Source organism: Penaeus japonicus, unplaced genomic scaffold (assembly GCF_977035675.1).
Source record: "Penaeus japonicus unplaced genomic scaffold, GWHDUDI00000001_assembly GWHDUDI00000017, whole genome shotgun sequence".
In the NCBI taxonomy this organism is placed as follows: Eukaryota; Metazoa; Arthropoda; class Malacostraca; order Decapoda; family Penaeidae; genus Penaeus; species Penaeus japonicus.
Window position 1 is genome coordinate 25,567,246 of NW_028234419.1, and position 22,263 is coordinate 25,589,508.

General features: G+C 36.3%; 7 non-coding genes across 7 annotated transcripts; 3 read left to right on the forward strand and 4 right to left on the reverse strand.

Annotated features, from left to right (window-relative positions):
- Nucleotides 1-2,115: 2,115 nt before the first annotated feature.
- Nucleotides 2,116-2,188, forward strand: TRNAK-CUU (transfer RNA lysine (anticodon CUU)). The gene has a single exon. It is a non-coding gene; the product is annotated as a tRNA-Lys (tRNA).
- Nucleotides 2,189-3,222: 1,034 nt separating this feature from the next.
- On the reverse strand, nt 3,223-3,295 carry TRNAK-CUU (transfer RNA lysine (anticodon CUU)). Its single transcript has one exon. It is a non-coding gene; the product is annotated as a tRNA-Lys (tRNA).
- Nucleotides 3,296-6,061: 2,766 nt separating this feature from the next.
- On the forward strand, nt 6,062-6,134 carry TRNAK-CUU (transfer RNA lysine (anticodon CUU)). The gene has a single exon. It is a non-coding gene; the product is annotated as a tRNA-Lys (tRNA).
- A 4,121-nt stretch (nt 6,135-10,255) lies between these two features.
- Nucleotides 10,256-10,328, forward strand: TRNAK-CUU (transfer RNA lysine (anticodon CUU)). Its single transcript has one exon. It is a non-coding gene; the product is annotated as a tRNA-Lys (tRNA).
- Nucleotides 10,329-13,069: 2,741 nt separating this feature from the next.
- Nucleotides 13,070-13,142, reverse strand: TRNAK-CUU (transfer RNA lysine (anticodon CUU)). Its single transcript has one exon. It is a non-coding gene; the product is annotated as a tRNA-Lys (tRNA).
- A 3,749-nt stretch (nt 13,143-16,891) lies between these two features.
- On the reverse strand, nt 16,892-16,964 carry TRNAK-CUU (transfer RNA lysine (anticodon CUU)). Its single transcript has one exon. It is a non-coding gene; the product is annotated as a tRNA-Lys (tRNA).
- Nucleotides 16,965-19,347: 2,383 nt separating this feature from the next.
- Nucleotides 19,348-19,420, reverse strand: TRNAK-CUU (transfer RNA lysine (anticodon CUU)). Its single transcript has one exon. It is a non-coding gene; the product is annotated as a tRNA-Lys (tRNA).
- Between the last annotated feature and the right edge of the window lie 2,843 nt (nt 19,421-22,263).

A 22,263-nucleotide genomic window follows, 5' to 3' on the forward strand; every position in this document is an offset into this window, starting at 1 on the left:
GGGGTGTAATATTATTCTCATTTCGTTTTGATCGCTCGAAGACAAGTGATGAAAGCAACGCCGAGAAGAACCGCTGAGTTGGCGATTAGCGAGGTAGTGGCGCCAACGAGATATCACGTCCAGTTTGAAGAACTATACTGAAAAAAACGATATAATCACACCCGGTGTAAAACGCCCTTTAAGGAATTGCCCTCGAGAACCCTTTTTCCAAGAGTGCTTGGTCACATGTAGAATGATAGTTTGTTATTGACATTGCAACTGAAGCAAAGTCATGCTTTGTTAAGTGATACACGTGGGTCGACTCTCTTTGATGAGGTCAAGCGATTTGTGTCAAGCAATAGGCAGCTACTGTACAAAGTCAATATAAACTGCAATATGATAGTGTTAAAGAGAGGGTTATGAGAGTGGAATAAATGAAAGAGGGAGATTGCAAGAAAGAGCCAGAGAGTAAAGGCATAATAGGCTTGACGAAAAATAAATCAAAGGGAGATAAAAGTAAACGACGGAAAGATGAAGAGAAAAAAATAAGGGAAAGAAGAAGAAAAATGAAAATGCGGGTGAGGGGGGAAAAGAAGAGGAGGAGGAAAAAAGAGGAAAAGAGGAAAAAGGGAATGATAGAGAAAGCGGGATAAACAGATACATAAGAGAGGCAATACTAGGCCGTTCTTCGAAAGGACGAGAGGGCCTGCAGTAGCTTAGTTAAAACAAGCGTTAGTAACTAACCACTGAAAAGGGATCGAATACTGTATCTTCGAACAAATTACTGCAAGCACAATCACTACGAGTCGTAACTTAGGAAGATAAAAGAATCAAGTGATGTTGAGTCAATGGCGCTTAGATTGAGAACAAAAACAGATCGCACACTGGCATACAGTCCCTGGTTGCCCGGCTGAGGTCACGTGGGTATGGCCTGAGATGCTGTACACGTGGTACAAGTTGCAGCCGCACTTTACTTTAAAACGCTAAATCACAAATTCATTTTCGAAATTCATTGACGTTTGAGGGTTAGTCATGAAATGGAAATTTATTCATATCACCATAATCTGTATTTTTGATCACGCTAAAAGGCATTTGGGTTGCAAATATGTAAAACAAGCATAAGAGAAAAGGTAATCACACACTTTTTCTATATCTTTATAAAGGCAGGTGCCCATATACCACATCTATGTACTCATATAGCTACGCATATGGGTACACACTAATGCAATACAGTAGCTTAGACTAAGCAAATATGTATATATATACATATATATACATATATATATATTAGATAGTCCATTATAATTCAGAGATCAGAGTATTGTGCTCTGATGATGTTTTTCTCTTTATTACTGAAGATTTGGGGCCCGAGGAGGACTGACTTCTAAAACGCCTGGCTTGACAAATATGGAGTGAAGGAAACAGGAGAGTGCAATAGGTTCATACGATTATAGAATGCCTGTATTTTTTGAGGGAGCTTCCCTGCATCCGTTACCCTGTGGGTGGAAGTGCGTAGAGGCATACGTCGTTGCCTCAGCCACGGCTTTGGTACGTGTCGTTGTGATGTCGCCAATTACATTAGATCTCAATTTTGAAAGATCTCTTAAGCATCTCTCGGAAGGATGATTTGAACAAGCTTTACCAACCACTGCAATCACTACGAGTAATATTTGTTTCAGGAGAGCGGCAGATAATGCTACTGAACTTCGTCAAAAAGAATTCGCACTCGAAGGCTGTCTAGGATGACAGCGTTAAAAGAGGAGTCTGATAGTCTTTGTTGCAGTAGCTGCTTTTACGATAAGTATCCAAGCCTTTTATCTAAATTGAATCATACTGAAGTCAAGGAGTTTGGAACGTGTGCAATATATATCTATTTTTCTCTCCTGTATTTTTATTTTGCTGGAATATTTACAATTATTCTAATGACGACTATCATATTGATAAATGTAATGGTGGTACTGCAACTATTAATAGTACCGCATTTACAGTAATAATCAAATTATAGTTTTAATAGTGATGGTAACAATAATTGATAATAAATTCCATTATTATTATATTGCTAATAAAGGTATTCTCTTATTTGCAAATAGAAGTAGGCCCCTAGAGAAGAAGACTTAAAGATCATTCTATAATCAAGCCCGGCTAGCTCAGTCGGTAGAGCACGAGACTCTTAATCTCGGGGTCGTGGGTTCGAGCCCCACGTTGGGCGCTCTCTTTAGTACCCCGCTTGGGTATTTGGGCCAGTCGCTCACCACCTGCCTCACACCTGTTTGGCCCGGACTGAAATTTGCCCAGTGGCCCAACATCTGAATTGTTGGTTTGTCCAGGGACGTACAAATGCTTGCGGATAGTGAATGGGTGGCCCATATTCAAATCTGGACTAAAAGTGTATAACGTTTTTCTCTTCTACAAAATTTGTTTTTACTCCTCGTCCCATCGCTCTTGTGATTCCATCCATGCACTTCTCCCTCTGGTTCTCTTTCTCATCACCATGACGGCAGTAAGACATTATCATTTTTTTTCTCTCTCATGGTTTGTCCTAGGAACCTTGGGTCTTACTTCTGGTCGCGTTGCACACCTACAGCTCTGGCTGTTCGACCCCGTCTTCGCGGCGAATGATGTAGATCGTACCTTGCGTGCCATAGATAAGATACAGACACCATCGGATCGAGGGCCATATATATGATATATGATATATATATATATATATATTTATATATATATATATAATATATTTATAATTTTATTAAGTTTCTGCCATCCTTTTGCTTTTATTAACTATTTTTATCCCTATCCCTCCGCCTGACTCTGTGCTCTTTTCAGTTGTTTCTCCTCTAGCTCTTGATTTTTTTCCTCCATTTCCCTCTTTGGATTTCTTTAATTTCTAACCCTATCTTCTATCTTAATTTTGCATCTTTGCTACAGCTAATTTATGTATACAAAAATTCAGCCAGCATGTATGGAAGGATCTGTTTAACCGTATCAGAGGGATTTGACTTGGGTGTATTATCCCCTATTCATCTACTTTATTGTAATAACCATTTAACTAAATATCTTCCTTCTGTATAGGGCGTATTAAAAAAAAAAAAAAATATATATATATATATATATGTATGTATATATATGTATATATATGCATATATATGCATATACAGCTTTATACCCGTCTTTATTTAGGGGATAACAGGTGCTTGCGGATGGCGAATGGCTGGCCCGAATTTGGATCTGGAGCACTAAATAGAGCGCCCAACGTGGGGCTCGAACCCACGACCCCGAGATTAAGAGTCTCGTGCTCTACCGACTGAGCTAGCCGGGCTTATTAACCCATTGTATGCACAAGCAATAGTATTGCAATGGACGTAGTTACCCTCTATGTTATCAAGGGAAAGTACCAGAGTCCTCGACTGTTTTACTACACAGCACACACACCTATGAGCCACCTATTTCACATACTGAAACTGAAATATTTCTCTTTGCAATATATTTTATTTATCTATTCATTAATTTATTTATACCCTGCCTTCTTCAATGCTTTGCAGTACACTGGAGTCCTCGGCCTCGCCGGGCGGCTCCCTTATCATGGATTTTCTACGCTACGCTTTGGAGAGTTAGACATATATATTTTTGATAAAAGATGAATAGGTTGCTATGTATGCTAAAAATTTTCTTTACAATCATAAACATTACTGTTTATTTCCAAATGGAAAAGGTACTGGTGGGGAAGTGTAATGGGCCGGGAATAATAAAGACCTGTGGATTGGTGGGGTGAGGGGCGTGTAAAGGTTGTGAAATAAGACGGTGTGATTGTTTCTTTAAAGGCTAAATTCAACTCATTGTTTTTGCATTTTCTTTCCATTTGTCCGTTTATTTCTATTATTTGGGGTCTAATATTCCTCTCTTCATTTTGTTTTGAGCACTGTAAGACAAGTGATGAAAGCAACGCCGAGAAAAGTCGCGGAGTTAGCGATCAGCGAGGTACCCGGTGTAAAACGCCCTTTAAGAAATTGTCCTAGAGAACCTTTTTTCCCAAGAGTGCTTGGCCACATGTAGAAGGATAGTTTGTTATTGACATTGCAACTGAAACAAAGTCATGCTTTGTTAAGTGATACACGTGGGTCGACTCTCTCTGATAAGGTCAAGCGATTTGTGTCAAGCAATAGGTATCTACTGTACAAAGTCAATATAAACTGCAATATGATAGTGTTAAAGAGAGGGTTATGAGAGTGGAATAAATGAAAGAGGGAGATTGCAAGAAAAAGCCAGAGAGTAAAGGCATAGTAGGCTGGACGAAAAATAAATCAAAGGGAGATAAAAGTAAACTAAGGAAAGATGAAGAGAAAAAAATAAGGGAAAGAAGAAGAAAAATGAAAATGCGGGTGAGGGGGGAAAAGAAGAGGAAGAGGAAGAAAGAGAGGGAAAGAAGAAGAGGGAATGACAGAGAAAGCGGGAATGATAGAGAACGCGGGATACACAGATACATAAGAGAGGCAATACTAGGCCGCTCTTCGAAATGACGAGAGGGTCTGCAGTAGCTTAGTTAAAACAAGCGTTAGTAACTAACCACTGCAAAGTGATCGAATAGTGTATCTTCGAACAAATGACTGCAAGCACAATCACTACGAGTCGTAACTTAAAAAGATAAAAGAATCAAGTGATGTTGAGGCAATGGCACTTAGATTGAGAACAAAGACAGAGATCGCACACTGGTATACAGTCCCTTATTGCCCGGCCTAGGTCACGTGGGTATGGCCTGAGATGCTGCACACGTGGTACAAGCTGCATCCGCACTTTACTTCAAAACGCTAAATCACATATACATTTTTTCAAACAGATTCCAGTGATCTGGTACTTGGGAGACGTTTAGTTAAATTTCAGCTGACACAAAAATATTTTCATCAGTATGGATAGTCAACCCTTATTGATCATATCTGCAATTAGTCATGAAATGGAAATTTAATCATATCACCATAATCTGTATTTATGATCACACCAAAAGGCATTGGGTTGCAAATAGGCAAAACAAGTGTAAGAGAAAGGGTAATCACACACACACGCTTTCTATATCTGTATACATGCAGGTGCCCATATACCACATATATATAATCATATAGCTACGCATATGGGTACACACTAATGCAATACAGTAGCCTAGGCTAAGCAATTTATATATATATAATATATATATATATATATATATATATATATATATATATATTTATTTATATATATATTAGATAGTTCATTACAACTCAGAGATCAGAACTTTCGTGTGCTCTGATATGTTTCTCTTTATTACTTGAGATTTGGGGGCCCTAAGGGACAGGCTTTTGAAAACGCCTGACTTGACAAACATGGAGTGAATGGAACAGGATAATGCAATAGTTTCATACGATTATGAAATACCTGTGTTTACAAATGCAGCTTGGCTTTTTGAGGGGGCTTCGCTCCATCCTTTACTCTGTTGGGTGTACGTGCCATGGCTTTGGTACGTGTCGTTGTGATGTTGCCAATTACACTAGATCCCAATTTTGCAAGATCTCTTAAGCATCTCTCGGAAGGATGATTTGAACAAGCTTTACCAACCACTGCAATCACTACGAGTAATGTTTGTTTCAGCAGAGCGGCAGATAATGCTACTGAACTTCGTCAAAAAGAATTCGCACTCGAAGACTGTCTAGGATGACAGCGTTAAAAGAGGAGTCTGATAGTCTTTGTTGCAGTAGCTGATTTTACGATAAGTATCTAAGCCTTTTATCTAAACTGAATCATACTGAAGTCAAGGAGTATGGAACGAGTGCAATATATATATATATTTTTCTCTCCTGTATTCTTATTTTTCTGGAATATTTACAATTATTCTAGTGACGACTATCATATTGACAAATGTAATGGTGGTACTGCAACAACTATTGATAGTACCGCATTTACAGTAATAATCAAATGTTTTAATAGTGATGGTAACAATAACTGATAATAAATCCCATTATTATTATAATACTAATAAATGCATTCTCTTATTTGCAAATAGAAGTAGGCCCTTAGAGAAAAAGACTTAAAACTGCAAAGATCGTTCTGTAATCAAGCCCGGCTAGCTCAGTCGGTAGAGCACGAGACTCTTAATCTCGGGGTCGTGGGTTCGAGCCCCACGTTGGGCGCTCTCTTTAGTACCCCAATTGGGTATTTGGGCCAGTCGCTCACCACCTGCACACACCTGTTTGGCCCGGACTGATATTTGACCAGTGGCCCAACATCTGAATTGCTGGTTTGTCCAGGGACGTACAAATGTTTGCGGATAGTGAATGGGTGGCCCAAATTCAAATCTGGACTAAAAGTGTATAACGTGTTTCTCTTCTACAAAATTTGTTTTTACTCCTCGTCCCATCGCTCTTGTGATTCCATCCATACACTTATCCCTATGGCTCTCTTTCTCACCATGACGACAGTAAGACATTTTTTTTCTCTCATGGTTTGTCCTGAGAACCTTGCGTTTTCTGGTTTCGTTGCACACCTTCAGCTCTGGCTGTTCGACCCCGTCTTCGCGGCGAATGATGTAGATCTTACCTTGCGTGCCCTAAATACTATCTTTTACAGACACCATCGGATCGAGGGCCATATATATGATATATATATGATATATATATGTATATAATATAATATATATAACTCTATTCAGTTTCTGCTATCCTTTTGCTTTTATTAACTATTCTTATCCCTATCCCTCCGCCTGACTCTGTGCTCTTTTCAGTTGTTTTCCTCTAGCTCTTGATTTTTTTTCTCCATTTCCCTCTTTGCATCTTTGGTACAGCTATTTTTTGAAGTATACAAAAATTCAGCCAGCATATATGGAGAAGGATCTGTTTAATCTTATCAGATGGATTTGACTTGGGTGTATTTTCCCCTATTCATCTACTTTATTGTAATAACCACTTAACTAAATATCTTCCTTCTGTATAAGGCGATTAAAAAAAAAGTATATATATATATATATATATGTAAATATATTACGTATATATAAATATATATGTAAATATATTACATATATATGTGAATATATTATATATATATGTAAATATATATGTAAATATATTATATATAAATATATATGTAAATATATTATATATAAATATATATGTAAATATATTACATATATATAAATATATATATAAATATATATATAAATATATATATAAATATATATATAAATATATATATAAATATATATATAAATATATATATAAATATATATAGTATATATATAAATATATATAAATATATATATATAAATATATATATAAATATATATAAAATATATATATAAATATATAAATAAATATATATATAAATATATTTATATAAATATATATATATATATATATATATATATATATATATATAAGAACTGGTGGTGCCAGAACGACTAGCTTTATACCCGTCTTTATTTAGGGGATAACAGGTGCTTGCGGATGGCGAATGGCCGGCCCAAATTTAGATCTAGAGCACTAAATAGAGCGCCTAACGTGGGGCTCAAACCCACGACCCCGAGATTAAGAGTCTCGTGCTCTACCGACTGAGCTAGCCGGGCTTATTAACCTGTTGTATGCGCAAGCAATATTATTGTATTGGACGTAGTTACCCTCTATGCTATCAAGAGAAATTACCAGAGTCCTTGACTGCTTTACTACACAGCACACACCTATGAGCCACTGAACCCTGAAATATTTCTCTTTGCAATATATTTTATTTATCTATTTATTCATTTATTTATATCCTGCCTTCTTCAATGCTTTGCAGTACACTGGAGTCCTCGGCCTCGCCGGGCGGCTCCCTTCTCATGGATTTTCTACACTACGCTTTGGAGAGTTAGACATATATATTGTTCATAAAAGCTGAATAGGTTGCTATGTATGCTAAAAATTTCCTTTACTATCATAAACATTACTGTTTATTTCCAAATGGAAAAGGTACTGATGGGGAAGTGTAATGGACCGGGAATTATAAAGATCTGTAAATCGGCTGGGTGAGGGGCGTGTAAAGGTTGTGAAATAAGACAGGGTGTGATTGTTTCTTTAAAGGCTAAATTCAAATCATTATTTTTGCATTTTATTTCCATTTTTCCGTTTATTTCTATTATTTGGGGTCTGATATTCCTCTCTTCATTTTGTTTTGACCGCTTTAAGACAAGTGATGAAAGCAACGCCGAGGAGAGTCGCGGAGTTGGCGATCAGCAAGGTAATGTCGCTTATGAGATATCACGTCCAGTTTGAAATGCTTTACTGGAAAAAAAAACCCAAAAACAAACCAAAACGTTATGATCACACCCGGTGTAAAACGCCCTTTATAAAACTGCCCTCGAGAACCCTTTTCCCAAGAGTGCTTGGTCACATATAGAAGGATAGTTGTTATTGACATTGCAACTGAGCCATGCGTTGTAGAGTGATATACTTGGGTCAAGCAGCTACTGTACGAATTCAATATAAACTGCATTATAATCGTGTGAAAGAGGGTATGAGAGTGGATGGAGATTGCAAGAAAGAGCCAGAGACTAAAGACATAATAGGCTTGACGAAAAAATAAATCGAAGGTAAATGAAAGTAAATGAAGGAAAGACGAAGAGAAAAAAACAAGGGAAAGTAGAAAAGAAAATGCGAGTGAGGGGAAAAAGAAGAGGAAGAGGAAGACAGAGAGGGAAAGAGGAAGAGAGAATGATGGAAAAACCGGGATATACAGATACATAAGAGGCAATGCGGGGCCGCTCTTCGAAAGGACGAGATGCCCTGCAGTAGCTTAGTTAAAACAAGCGTTAGTAACTAACCACTGCAAAGTGATCGAATAGTGTTTCTTCGAACAAATGACTGCAAGCACAATCACTACGAGCTGTTATTTAGGAAGATAAAAGAATCAAGTGATGCTGAGGCAATGGCGCTTAGATTGAGAACAAAGACAGATCGCACACTGGTATACAGTCCCTGGTTTGCCCGGCCGAGGTCACGCTAGTAAGGCCTGAGATGCTGTACACGTGGTACAAGCTGCAGCCTAAATCACATGTACATTTTTTCAAGCAGATTCCAATGATCTGACACTTTGTGTGGAATCTAAGAATGGAATGTGACGATTGGGAGACGATTAGTTAAATTTCGGCTGACACTAAAATATTTTAATCGGTACGGATAGTCAACCCTTATTGATCATATATGCAATTATTTTAAGAATGACGTTTGAGGGTTAGCCATGAAATGGAAATTTAATCATATCACCATAATCTGTATTTTTTATCACGCTAAAAGGCATTTGGGTTGCAAATATGTAAAACAAGTATAAGAGAAAAGGTAATCACACACACTTTTCCTATATCTTTATAAATGTAGGTGCCCATATACCACATCTATGTACTCATATAGCTACGGATATGGATACACACTAAAGCAATACAGTAGCCTAGACTAAGCAATTTAATACATATATATAATATATATATATAGATAGTTCATTATAACTCAAGAGATCAGAGCTTCCGTGTGTTCTGATGATGTATATATCTTTATAACTGAAGATTTAGGGGCCCGAAAGGACTGGGTTTTGAAAACGCCTGACCTGACAGACATGGAATGAAAGGAACAGGAGAGTGCAATAGGTTCATACGATTATAAAATACCTGTGTTTACAAATGCAGCTTGGCTTTTTGAAGGGGCTTCCCTCCATCCTTTGCCCTGTGGATGGGCGTGCCATGGCTTTGGTACGTGTCGTTGTGATGTTGCCAATTACACTAGATCTCAATTTTGCTCAATTTTGCAAGATTTCGCAAGCATCTCTCGGAAGGATCATTTGAACAAGCTTTACCAACCAGTGCAATCACTACGAGTAATGTTAGTTAAGGGAGAGCGGCAAATAATGCTACTGAACTTCGTCAAAAAGAATTCACACTCGAAGACTGTCTAGGATGACAGCGTTAAAAGAAGAGTCTGATAGTCTTTGTTGCAGTAGCTGCTTTTAAGATAAGTATCCAAGCCTTTTATCTAAATTGAATCATACTGAAGTCAAGGAGTATGGAACGTGTGCAATATATATCTATTTTTCTCTCCTGTATTTTTATTTGCTGGAATATTTACAATTATTCTAATGACGACTATCATATTGATAAAACAAATGTAATGGTGTTATTACAACAACTATTAATAGTACCGCATTTACAGTAATAATCAAATGATAGTTTTAATAATGATGGTAACAATGACTGATAGAAAGAGACTTATAACTGCACAGATCCATCCTAGGACAAGCCCGGCTAGCTCAGTCGGTAGAGCACGAGACTCTTAATCTCGGGGTCGTGGGTTCGAGCCCCACGTTGGGCGCTCTCTTTAGTACCCCAATTGGGTATTTGGGGCAGTCGCTCACCACCTACGCGCACCTGTTTGGCCCGGACTGATATTTGACCAGTGGCTCAACATCTGCACACGTCTGTTTGATACTTAATAAATCTTAGCTGAAAACCTTATCGCAGTGGCATCAATTTATCATGGGATAAAGGTTAATGTAGGTTGTGAACGAAAGTTCAGAATCTTTGCTAAAGTTTTCGGTGATGTAAATCACCCATCTGTCTATATCGCAGGGTAATTATATGCCAGACATGCACATTTGCACACGCACACAAATAGGCGTGCGTGGCCACATACTTTGCACATGATGTTGCACAGCGTACAAGTGCTTCATTACTAAATTCGTATTACATACTACTCCAGCCTAATATTCCTATACTTCAGGTATTAATGTATATTACTAATATGTAAATGACCCAAAAATTAATATATTAGTCAAATGAATTTATGGAGAAGCACAGGGAGGGGCAAGAAGAACTACATTGTATCTTCATTGATCTAGAGAAAGCTTACGATCGGGTACCGAGACAAGAGGTATGGAATTGTTTGAGACTGAAGGGGGTGGAAGAGAAATACATCAGGTTGATACAAGATATGTATGAGAGCAGCAAGACTGTGGTGAGGTGCGCGGCGGGTGATACGGAGGAGTTTGAGGTAACGGTGGGGCTGCATCAAGGGTCAGCACTTAGCCCATTCTTGTTTGCAGTGATTATGGATTGCATGACGGAGGTAGTCCAGAGGGAAGCCCCGTGGGATATGCTGTTTGCGGACGATGTAGTGGTGTGCGGGAAGATGAAGGAGGAGGTAGAGCTGAGATTAGAGCTTTGGAGGAATGCAATGGAGACCAGAGAAATGAGAGTCAGTAGACAGAAGACCGAGTATTTGAAGATGAAGGTAGGAGAAGAGGACGTAGAGGATGATGAGGAGGATGTAACACCGGTAAAGATACAGGGTGAGGACGTGAACCAGGTAAAAGAGTTTAAGTACCTTGGCTCCACAGTGCAGGAAGATGGAGGTTCGGACAGGGAAGTCACAAAACGCATACAAGCAGGTTGGGGTGCGTGGAAGAAAGTAACAGGGGTGATGTGCGATAGAAAAGTGTCAGATGTGGTGAAAGGAAAAATGTACAAGACCATAGTAAGACCAGCAATGATCTATGGCATGGAGGCGGTGGCTGTGACGAAAGCACAGGAGAAGAAAATACAGGTAGCCGAAATGAAGATGCTGAGGTGGTCACTGGGGTTCACAAAGTTGGATAAAGTAAGAAATGAGGACATTAGAGAAAGATTGAAAGTTGCAGAAATATCGGAAAAGTTGAGAGAAAGCAGATTGAGGTGGCTGGGACACGTAGTTAGAAGAAATGGAGATTATGTAGGGAAGAGGGTTAGACGGATGACTGTTGGGAGGAGGAAGAGGGGAAGGCCCAAAAGAAGGTGGGAGGATTGCGTGAAAGAGGACAAGATAGCGAAAGGGGTGACAGAGAGCGATGCATTATGGAGGACGACATGGAGGAGGCGGATCCGTGCCGGCGACCCCGAGTAAATTGGGAAAAGCCAGTAGAAGAAGAAGAGTCAAATGAATTTACAGTTACAGATTCCTTTCCTTATCAATAAAAGGTAAAACTCATGAAGAACACCCAGTATCGGCTTATTAAAAGATCAAATGGTTTATACTGAATCTGTTTTCATAATGCTATCTACGAGTAATCCCTATTGCTTCATTGACAATTACATATACTTGCAAAAGTTTGCAAATGTTATTGATATAAATAACACTTTTGCATGTGGACAGGTACTCTAGCAAAGAATTTTAACAACCTTCAGGATGATTGAACTTGTATATAAAGAATTGTTGGTTCTAAACCGATAAGCTTCTCAGAAGGTTTGTCTAGATGTCTGGCCCAAATTCAAATCTGGACTAAAAGCGGATAACTTTTCTCTAGTCTACAAAATTTGGTTTTGGACCTGTTCCCATCGCTCTTATAATTCCGTATATACTTCTCCCTCTGGCTCTCTTCCTGATCACCATGACGACAGTAACGGCGTTCTCTATTTTTTTTTCTCTCTAATGGTTTGTCCTGGGAACCTTTACTTCTGGTCGCGCGGCACACTTGCAACTCTAGCTGTTCAACCCCGACTTCGCGGCGAGTGATGTCGATCTTACCTTGTGTGCCATAGATATTATCTTTTATAGACACCATCGGATCGAGGGTCATATATATATATGTGTGTGTGTGTGTAATTTTATTCTGTTTCTTTTACCCTTTCGCTTTTATTAACTATTTTTATCCGCCTTTCTCGCTACTTTTTCAGTTGTTTCTCTTCTAGCTCTTGATTTTTTTCTTCTCTTCTCCCTCTTTGTATTTATTTAATTTGTAACAACTATCTTCCTCTCTCATACAGAATTTACAGAAATTCAGCCAACATGTATGGAATAATCTGTTATCTTTATCAGAGTGATCTGACTAGAGAGTGTTTCCCCTATGCATCTACTTCATGGCAGTAACCACTTAATTAGACATCGCCCTTCTATATAAGGCGATTTAAAGCTGATTTTATAAGAAAAAAAAAAACAATAAAAATAAAATAAAATAAAATAATAAAAATGATGTTGGTTCTAAAACGATAAGCTTTGTGCACGTCTCTATCTAGGGAACAACAGGTGCTTGTGAATGGTGAATGGCCGGCCCAAATTTAGATCTAGAGGAGTAAATAGAGCGCCCAACGTGGGGCTCGAACCCACGACCCCGAGATTAAGAGTCTCGTGCTCTACCGACTGAGCTAGCCGGGCTTAATTAATAATTAAATGTGCAGGCTACAGGTTTGTAATGGACCCTCTTTATTAGGAACAGAAGATGTCCCCGTTTTTTTGCAGCATACGGTACACCCCCAGAAGCCATCTACTTGGATATGTTGCTGGTATAATTCTCTTTGGAATATAGTAATCTTTTATTATTTTGATAATGACCCTATTTATGTTTGCGTGCGAGTCTTGTAGCCTAGATTCTATTTTCATCTTGGGAGCAACCAAAGTTTTCCTTATTCTTATTATTTTCTTTCAGAAAAGACAATAATGGGTAGTTACAGATTGTTATCTTGCCGCTAAACTCGCTTGAGAGCTTTTGTCTTTATTGTCGTTTGTCAGTAGTCTCACAAGTCAGCAGTCACGGAACACTCGCACTCACCGTGCGGCTGATAGGATATCTGCAAGAGAGAGAGAGAGAGAGAGAGAGAGAGAGAGAGAGAGAGAGAGAGAGAGAGAGAGAGAGAGAGGGAGGGAGGGAGGGAGGTACATTTCATGGTTTATGATAAACTTGCATATATTACGTGTGTTATGATTATACTTATTGCTGGATCTTAGTCTTTCCATATATATTGAAGCCATGAGCATTTCACCTGGTTTTATCTACAGGATGGTGAATAGCTGGGCCAAATTTGGATCTGAAGCACTAAATGATGAGGACAAAAGGTGCTAGAAAGTCTCCAAGTTTCCTCTCATTTCCTTCATTCTGCGTTTTTATATTCTTGTGAATAGTTTAGCCTTCATTTTGTTTTAGCTTTGATTCCATTTTCATATGTTAGAAACCACTAAAGTTTTCCTTATTTTTAAATCTGGTATATTTTTATGAGATAAGGGTTGTCACAAACCTTCTAGGATTTTTTGGTCACTTTTTTGTTGTTTATCATCAGTCACGTAATGTCACGGAACGTTGGCACTCACCAGGCGGCTCACTTCTGATGAAGTTTCTACAGAACTGTTTGGATGCAGAGAGATATTTCATTGTATAAAATAAAGTGCCATATGTTACGTGTGCTATTATTATACTGATTGGCGGATCTTAGTTTGTTTGTTTTTTCTTTCTTTTTTTCTTCTTTTCTAATGGGTTATGGCATCTCAGCCTTCACCATGCACGTCCTATCATTATTTACATATATTACAAAGCATTGTTCATTTATGGCGTTATGATAATGATAAAAATTATATAGAAATCATGATTATCATTATTAGTGCCATTGTCATTGTAATCACGCACGTATATGTATATATACAAATTTATACACACACACAATTTATATATATATACACATATATGTATATATATATATATATATATATATATATATACATATATATACATATACATACATATACATACATATACATACATATACATACATATACATACATATACATACATATACATATATATACATAATATACATAATATACATAATATACATAATATATATATATATATATATATATATATATATATATATATATATACATATATACACACACATATATATGTGTGTGTGTATAGATATCCTTGTTTCATATACAATGGAACGGCAACAATCATAAAAAGCTAGTCCCTCTATCACATGTATTTTGCAGAATCTTCTGTATTTTTGTCTATGTACTTTTTGAATTGTTTTCCTCTGGGTCTCCTGGTATTAACATTGGCCTGCAGCTTATTATTATTATTTTTTTTTTTTATCAGCCCTTTCATTCACTATTACGTGTTTATTGCCAGATATAGATGTAAACTGATTCAGTCCGTAATCCTTAATCATGGTCCATTCCTAGACCCATGGGCTGTTTGAAAAAAAAAAATATATATATATATAAATATAATTATCAATATACATATACATAAATAAATATATATATGAATATATATATAATATATATATATAATATATATATATATATATATAAATAAATATACTGTACATACTTATAGACTATACATATACGCACACGCACACGCACATGTATATGTATGCACATATATCATTTTTTTTAACTAACTTGTTTTACATCCTTGCAACTGTTGCTTTTTAACAATTTCAAAATTTCATGGAAAATGAAATGATTCTTATGACCTTGTCTGAGTAAGCTGACCTCATTGCGATTATCATTTTGCTATCTGTGCATTCATCTTATGTGCAACACCAACTTAATCAAACAGCCCTTTTCGTATATGTATCTTTTTTGTAGGAACTAAGTTAGGTATTTTTAAATTATGTGGAATGACGAATTACCCTAACAAAAACAGTTTCTCTGTCACGCAATTATCGGTTACAAAGCAATAAGTATGTCACCTGATTTTATCCATTCACTAACAGGTGCTTGCGGATGGCGACTGGCTGGCCTAAATGTAGATCTGGAGAACTAAATAGAGCGCCCAACGTGGGGCTCGAATCCACGACCCCGAGATTAAGAGTCTCGTGCTCTACCGACTGAGCTAGCCGGGCTTATTAATTATTAAAACGTGCAGGCTGCAGCTTTGTAATGGACCCTCTGTATTAGGGACAGTTGTTCCCGTTTGTTGCAGCACACGGTACAACCCTAGCAGCCATCTTTTTTGGACATGAAACTGGTATAATTCTCTTTGGAATATACCGATTCTTTTATTATTTTGATAATTACATTAATCTACCGACTAAACTATCCGGGCCTATTAATACTTGATTTGCGCAAGCAATAGCACTGCAATGGACGTAGTTACCCCCTATATTATCAAGGGAAAGTACCAAAGAGTCCCCGATTGTTGTCTCATGCACCTATGAGCACCTGAAACTGGAATATTTTTCATTGGAATATATATATATATATAATATATGTATATATATATTTATTTATTTATATTTATATATATATTATCTTTATTGTTTATCCTGCCTTCTTCAATGCTTTGCAATGTCACGGAGCCTTCGACCTCACCGGGCGGCTTTCTTATCATGGATCTACGCTACGCTTTGGAGAGTTACACGTATTCATGTAAGCTGTATTGGTTGTCATGTGTGTTATGATTTTTTGAAGATATGATTAGGGAATCCCAGGTTTGACATTCAATTGGCCGATTTGCTTTATCTTTCGTTATTTTATGGATTTATATTTTCTTTTAGATAGTAAGTTTACTTATCATGGAAATAATGATAATAATAGAACCATTATCGTTCTCGTAATTATTCACATTACCATCATAGTCATTATCAGTCTATCTATATCGTTCTACCATACCCAATAGGAAGTGGGGAACCATGGCACGCCAAATTTCGCTATTAATAGTTTTCTTGTCGAGTTGTCTTCCTCCGGTTCTCATTCCTTTTACTATCCCATTTTGTTTTTTACCGTTTCTCCCCTCATGCATATACGCGTCTTTTTCATTCTTTTTCCCATTTTTATCTTTATTTTTCTTACTTTTTCGTCTTTTATTTGATTTGCATCTTTGCAACCGCTATCTTTTCACAAGTGCAACATTTCAGCAAGCGTGCAAGGTACAAGCTACTCAGAGCAAGTTCTTTTTGCCTATTTATCTCTTTTTTATAACATGTACTATCCTAATGGTCCTTTTGCATATGGCAAATGCTAGAGCAAAAGAAAAAAAAAGAATAAATAAAATAAGAATACAAATAATCAAGTTTTCATGGTGCCTTAATTTAATTTGTATCTAAAGAATTGTTGATTTCAAAGCGCTGAGTTCTTCCCCTTTGACTGGCCCAAATTTGGATCTGGAGAACTAAATAGAGCGCCCAACGTGGGGCTCGAACCCACGACCCCGAGATTAAGAGTCTCGTGCTCTACCGACTGAGCTAGCCGGGCTTATCTTATAAGAAAATGCTATGTCAAAAAGATTTTAGGACTTAGTTATCCCTACAATGTTGCGAACAGGTAGTTTAGCAAAGTGCAACATACACCTGTAAGTCATTTACTTTCACCCATCTGAACTTTTGCTAATTCTCCATGGATTATCTCTCTCTCATATATATATATATATATATATATATATATATATATATATATATATATATATATATATATATATATATATATATATATATATATATATATATAATTATAGGTGTGTTATTTTACTTTCGAGTAATTTTAAGAGAATCATATAGCCTTGATATATATATCTTATCTAAGAGAGTACGCTTTCTCCTTAATGCTAACTTTCTTTGTTAAAGGTAGATGGAATAAGCTCGTATGAATCACTACCAAACGGTAGTGCCCGTCTTCATCGGGTGGCTCACATTATATCTCCATCACACTTTGCAGAGAGAGAGAAAAAAAAAATGAACTGAATAGGATTGGTTGCGAGTGTTTGACATTCTCATTATACCTATTCAGGGATATCATGTAGTTGGAAAAAACATTAAAATTTTTGGCACACCAACTTCTGAAGAATCAAACGTCAAACAATAGCAACTGTTTTAGAGAGCGGGATCCGCCTTACTGATATTGCCTTTTCCGGTTTTCTCTTTAAAATGCCGTATCACACGAGGATAATGTTGAGAGATAAAATCAATGGAGATAAGATTTTGCACAAGATTGTCTCTGTGTACTATACATATTACGTATGTATTATATGAATAATACACACGTAATACGTTCAGTGCAGTGTCTTCTGTTTGCACGTTCTTATTTTTTCATATGACAGGAAGCTATATAAATTGGTTACGGAATAACTTAAAAAATATATCTGAATATTGGCATAGAAGTATTATTTACCAATAATGGTTGGCATATTCACATTATATATGATTGCTTGCATACTGTGATAAGTGCAGAATCAACTGACCTTACGACCATATTTTCACGTTATTCAATTACTATTTTATGATCACCACTTTATATACAACAAATAGTAAAGTAGGCGGGTCTATTGTATGCATATTTTATAATGATATATAACAATTTCTCCTTTTTTTACCGAAATTGGCTGGCTCAAACATAGGCTACCATCTACAGGACTAACAAAACGCTAACTAAGGGATGCGAACACATGGACCCAAAGTTAAGAGTATGTTCAATATCTGTATACCAACACATTTGTATGTGTATTTATTTACACGCAAATATATGATTAAAATAGTTTTCACTCTTTTCCCTTTCACTCTCATTTCCTATCTCTTTCCATTCTCTCCCACTTTCCTTTCTCCATCTTTCTTTTAATATTAACTATCTCTCCTCTCTTAAGTCTTGGCTCTATACAAAGGGTTTCGTCTGGTGATAGAATGTTGGTGGTGGTTTCACATCAATCATTGTTTTCAGTCATTGATCATTTGCTTGTTTGTTTGGTGGCATTTTTGAATCTGTGCGTGTGTGAATACCTTTTGATTTCCCGCCACCAATGCAACGCAGGTGACCCACTCAGCATGGAAGGTCACTTAGCTCTGTCCGGTCTTCTTGCCTATTAACACTCATGTGAGTATATTGTTAATTACAAAATCTGTTCTAATATACTTGTGTGCGGATTGCAAAAATAGAACGGATAGTTTTACTTCATGTGATCTATTCAGCCTCAATAGTTGAATGGTGATCACAAGCTGATATCATAATTATCTGAACATTACCGTTTCTTATACTCTGGCGCCACAGCCATCGGTGCCACAGCTTTCGGCGTCAGAGCCTGACTATACCGTCTGCTTCACTCCGCACAAGACTCACCCAATTAGGTTTTGTTTGTGTTATGTTCTTTTCTTGTGTGTTTTGTAAATGCGTGTAAATATATGTGGTTTGGATATAACCAAATTTCCGTTTTAACCGTGATTAGCTTTATCATTCCAAGGATTATAAGTGAGAACCGAAGGGGCCCTAAGGCCTTGCTTGATTAATAACATAACCCCTGAGATTCAATCGTTCTTTTCATACTCTCCGTATCTCTACGATTTTCGTTCTGGTTGTCTCATATATCACTTCTTTAACGTGTACAAAAATACTGCCAGAATGCAAGGATTAGCTAATTGACTTTTCCCGTATTATCCCTATTTCATCATATGTACCATCCGAATTTTCTATCAGCATATAACGAGGAATCTAGCAAAGAATTTTAACCTTTATGGTGACATGATTTTGTATTTAAGCAATTGTTGGTTCCAAAGCTATGACTTTTTTATCCTGTTTTTATTTCTTATACGTACAAACAGGTGCTTGAATAAGGTTAGCTGGGCCAAAATTAGATTTAGGGGACTAAATAGAGCGCCCAACGTGGGGCTCGAACCCACGACCCCGAGATTAAGAGTCTCGTGCTCTACCGACTGAGCTAGCCGGGCCTACATGTAATGGTGAATTCTAAACAAATTTTGCAGGACGTAGTTACCCCTCTAATATTGCGAGCAGAAAGTCTAGCAAAATACAAAATCCTTTTAAGTGAATCGTATGCTCTTGATTTTCTTGATAGAAAATTATCTCTCTACATTTTCCTCGATTTTTTTTTCTGTCAGTATTTACTTTGTTGGAGTTTTTACCTAGATGTGACAAAATGATTGACCATAAATCACTGTCATGTTCTTGTGTTTTTTGTCATTCTCTTCGTTCGCTTCAAGTCACGCAGTGTCGCGGAGTGCCCGGATTCACTCTGTTGCGCACTCAAGAAAAATGATAAAGATAAGTACAGGTTGTTCTTCATGATAAGCTAAATAGGATTTGTTACGTGTCAGATTTGTCAAACTCATAAATATACTATTTCAGGGATCTCGGTATCCTCATGTATTTTAGTTTATCTTTCTTAATACATGACTTCCTTTTTTCAACGGTAGTAAATGAGATGAACCATGGATATCAAAGAAAAGTGAATCGTGCGCATGAGTAATTAATGGTGAAGTTATGAGTTAGGAGATGTAAGTTGTCGGAAATGGTGATTTTGTGATAAAAAGTCTACGGAAATCAAATGAAGATTTGAGAGATGCCCGTAATAGTAGCATGTATCATAAATAATGAAAAATGCTAATTGTCTATGTGTGTGCGTGTGTGTGTATGTGTATGTGTATGTGCGTGTGTGTGTGTATGTGTTGTATATATATAAATACATATATATATATATATATATATATATATATATATATATTGAAAATTTATTAGAAATCTAATTTTCATAAAGTCAAACATGGTTGTGGGCTCTGGCTGTTTACATCACATTAGGCTGTGTAATAATATTACTCGATGGAGCAGCAACCTTCAGTCTTCATCGACATATCATTTCATACTAAGTACATTGGTCTTGATAATGTTGTGAATATCGTTCAACTTTATTTCATGCATTGAATTTACTGAAGGCATTCTTCCTGTATATACTATACATTATGCAATTAATTTATTATATGATATTATTTGTACATATGCTTACCAACATCTTCGAAATAATCAAAGATGAATGTTACTTTTAAGATCATACTTGCTCTAATCATTGAAATATACTAACACCATCAAAATACTAAATAACTGTCTAGATATCGTAAAAATCACATTTCCCGACCACTGTTGAGAGTCGGCTTTGCCACCGATTGCTAATCAACAGTCAGCTCAAACAAAATATCCTTTTTAGTGTAAATATATCTTAGTTTTTGGGCATAGATATTCCTCGTCATAAAACGAACACTTTTTTTAGGGAAATTCCCCACTACTAAGAGTACATTATTGGATGCTTCTATGTTTATTTCTCCAAAACGGCACATCGCACGAGAAATATAGAGATAAAATATATGAAACTAAGGTTTTACGGCACACATTACGTATGTATTATATAAATGATAAAGCGTTTAGTGCATCCCCCCCCCTTTTTTTCTCGTTAAAAAGCTAATATATGTCGCCTGATATGATACTTTCAAATAAAAAAATCTGAATATTGATTTCAAAATCATATTTACCAATAATGGTGGCTACACTCTTATAACAAAGAGTTACTTGCGTTATATAGATGAGTGCGGAAAATGGGACTGAAATAGAGCCATCCAATCAACTCTACTGATCTTGTGAGCATATTTGTTATCAGTTCTTTAATTGCTATTATATGATTACCCCTATATATACAATAAGCAAAAGAGTAGGTGGATTTATAAATACATCTATGCACAAACATACACACGCACGTAGGCACACGCACGTAGGCACACACACACACACACACACACACACACACACACACACACACACACACACACACACACACACACACACACACACATACACACACACACACACACACAAAGTATATATATATATGTATATGTATATGTATATGTATATGTATATATACACATATGTATATATATACACATATGTATATATATATACACATATGTATATATATACACATATATCTATATATATATATATATATATATATATATATATATATATATATATATTTAGTATTGTGAATTTCAACCTTTTAACTGCCATTAAAGAGGTTTAACATATTTTATAGTGACTTTATTTAACATCGAAAGAATTGTACTTCATGCGCCAAGTGCATGGCATGAACATGTTGTAATTAGTATTCCAGAAGGCCCTGTTCGTGACAACGTTGCAAAATCGTTGTTATTGCGGTGAAAATATTGGAACAATCGTGGAAAATCCGTGGCAAGGGGTTGGGCTTGTCACGATACTTACACGGGCGAAAAAAATCATATATTTAGTATAATCATTGTTACCAATATTTCATATGAGCATACCATGTTTGTATTACAAATCATATTGGGAAAACGTAGATTTTCTCGTGATTTTGAGTTTTTTTTTTTTTTTTTTTTTACCTTTTGACGGATTTTTCGAAGAAAAGCGAAGTTAAATGAAATGTAACATTATTTAGGAGCATAAAGTTAAAATATATAATTACATGAAATATGTATGTTATATATATATATATATATATATATATATATATATATATATATATATATATAATATCTAGCAGATATACATATATGTACAGTATATACTCGCAAAATAAGGAAGATTATTTAGCGTTATTTAGTTATTTCGCGAGGAAGAAGTACAACAAATGATTCATAGTTGAACTATCTTTTTTTTTCTATGACTATAGTTTCTCTTATGAATTCGTCGGTTTGACAGTGCCATTCGTCCAAAACATAACTCTGGAACGGTCGGTAAATCTGAA